A 2,772-nucleotide genomic window follows, 5' to 3' on the forward strand; every position below is an offset into this window, starting at 1 on the left:
CTGGGGCTGGCGTATCCCGAGCGCCGAAGGCTTGCAGGTAGGACCCTCCGCTCCCCCGGCGCACTCTCTTCCGCTTCGCCAGCTGCCCCGCACCACGCGCGGAGTCCCGGGGCTGCAGCCGGGAACCTTGCGGGCGGCAGAGTCTGCCACCGCCGCCTCCTGGGCACCGGGAGCCTGGAGGAGGCCTGGGGTGGCTTTGCCCGGGGCTTGTGTCGGAAAGCGCAGGGCGAGGAGCTACCCTTGGAGTAGGTCAGGTCAGCTGAGGACTGGCTTGTGGGCAGATTTGTTTATGTTTGTTTCCTTATGGTTGACACACATTATTCAAGGGAAGCAATCGTTCACGGTGGAAGTCTATGCTTCTGTTCTGCCACCAACTTCGTGGGAGCATCTGTTTTGGCTTTAGCAGCATTCTCAGGATAAGCTGCGAGGTTTCCCTCTTTCTTAAAATTAATTCTAACAACAAAAAGAAGCTCACTGTATTATGCATTTATACCATCTTTAAATGCATCTTGCTTTAGGCAAGAGTATCAAACAGTCAACAATATTTTTACTGTGTGAAGCAAAACAGCCTCCACTTCTGCTGTCTCCTGAGCTCCCCGTCTTCCTGAGCGGTGAGCAGGAAATTACTGATGTGTGTTCAGAAGGATCAGTGATCTGTAACCCACAGAAGCTCCTGGAAGCTGTAGTCCATAACCCAGCTAAACGGAAATTGAGGAAGTTATTTATTTATTAAGTTCTTGCGATCGGGCGGGTGTTGTGCTCATGAGAGAAAGAAGGAAGGCGTGGACTCACCCTGGGGCCTGGTGGGGGGGCATGACCACACTGCAATCCAGTCCCTGGCATCTGGAACTTCAGTTGAGGAGCCAGCCTTGTGGGACCCAGCACCTTAGCCACCATGCCATCTGCTGGGCCAGAGGCTTTGAGACTGTCTCTGTGTCTCCATTCCTTGAGACTGTCTGTGTCTCCATTCCTTCTGTAGCTACTCCATGTGCTCTCAGGTGCTAGGCCCAGGGGGTACACTGGCCAGTGGAAAGAAAGCCTGGTCTCTTCTGCTGCTGAGAGGGAAGGGGCATTAATGTAATGATCGTATCACTGGAGACACACCTGCAGCTGTGGGAGGGCTCAGAGAGGGCCTGCCAGGCGTTGGAGCAACATCTGAAGCACACAGATGCCCAGGTTTGTTGCGGTCCACTGGAGAGGCTGGGAGTTCGGGGCATGTTTGCCGCGGTGGAGCGAGAGGTGATGACACTCTCTCGCCCTCTGACTACGGAAGCTTGGGGAGCTCTGGGTATCACGTTGGCATACAGAGCTCTTTGATCATTCCATGTAGACTGTGATGTAAGAGGGCTTTCTTTTCCTCCTTGCTCTTTTAAAACAAAGTTTGAGACCAGGACCTGTCACTGGACTGTGCATGGTGGGATGGATCTGTCTGCAGTTCCTAGCCAGGATGGGCTCAGAGCAGGGGCCCCAAGCACCTGAGGGGAAGGCGTACATGCCCGTCGCTGGGCCAGGGGGACACCACAGAGACCTTAGCTCTGTAGGCTGCGCCCCCTACTCCCCTGGGGGCTCAGTAAGTGTGAAGAGACCAGTCTTGTTTCTGAGATCTTTTTCTTTTAGTTTTTGCTATAGGGTGTGCGTACTTTCCAGAAAAAGAAAAATGGAAAGTGAGAAATCATCCCCCAGGGCATATGGCCGTGCTGCAGTTCTTTCTCCTTCATTCTCTCCATCCCTTGGGGATGATTTCTCGCTCTCTGTCTCTCTCTGTCTCCGGTGAGCGCACCTGCCCTATAGCAAAAAACTCTCTAAAGGAACCAGCAGTTAGCGCAATGGCTATATTGCTGGACTCCCATGTAGTCGACCACGGTTCGAGTCCCAGACCTGGTGGCTTAAACTCATGCCAGGTGCATGTGCGTGCATGCCCAAGATCCTGAGAGGAGAACGGAGAAGGGATTGCAGCGTGGCCATCCCCCCTGGGCAGCGATTTCTCGCTTTCTGTCTCTCTGTCTCTGTCTTTCTGGCGAGCGCACATGCCCTATAGCAAAAACCTCTCCAAAAAAAAAAAAACTCTCTAAAGAAAGACTTATGCTTTTCTGAGAAGTAATATATAACATATTAAAGCTAGTCTGGGTGTTGTGGGGTTGATGTCATATACGTGTATACACACACACATACACACATCTACATATGACTTTTTTTTTTGTAGAGGTTTTTTGCTATAGGGCGTGTGCGCTCACCAGACAGAGAGAGACAGAGAGACAGAAAGCGAGAAATCACTCCCTGGGAGGATGGTCACGCCGCAGTCCCTTCTCCTCCATTATCCTCTCAGGATCTTGGGCACACACGCACCCGGCGTGAGTTTTAAGCCACCGGGTCCGGGACGCGAACCGTGGTTGACTACGTGGGAGTCCAGCGACAGAGCCATTACGCCAACTGCTGGTCCCCTACATATGACTTTTTAAAATGAATATTATATATATTCAATTTGCAGAGATCATATGCACTTTCAGGAAAGTGAGAGAAAGGGAAGTTGAGAAAGCATCCCCGTGAGGGGGTCATGCTGCAGTCCCACCTCCGCTCATCCTCCTGTGGGTTTAGGCAGGCACATACTCATGCCGCCTGGTTTCTTGTGCTGCCGGGTCCACACAGCTGAGCACGAGGGATCCAGCTGCCTTAAGCACCATGCCACAGGCTGGCCCAATCTGTGCGTACTTTATTTATTTATTTATTTATTTTTAAGATTTACTTATTTTGTTTATTGTTCTTGATTTGACC

At 51.6% G+C, this 2,772-nt stretch overlaps 1 protein-coding gene across 1 annotated transcript in view; it reads left to right on the forward strand.

Moving 5' to 3' along the window:
• The first annotated feature begins 6 nt into the window (after window positions 1-6).
• Window positions 7-2,772, forward strand: part of ABCB10 (ATP binding cassette subfamily B member 10) — a 27,463-nt gene continuing 24,697 nt past the window's right edge. The window contains exon 1 of the mRNA XM_006146021.3: window positions 7-37. The gene's annotated coding sequence lies outside the window, so the exon portion shown is untranslated. The remainder of the gene's footprint in view (window positions 38-2,772) is intronic.

This window comes from Tupaia chinensis, unplaced genomic scaffold, assembly GCF_000334495.1.
Source record: "Tupaia chinensis unplaced genomic scaffold, TupChi_1.0 Scaffold000161_3, whole genome shotgun sequence".
Classification (NCBI taxonomy): domain Eukaryota; kingdom Metazoa; phylum Chordata; class Mammalia; order Scandentia; family Tupaiidae; genus Tupaia; species Tupaia belangeri.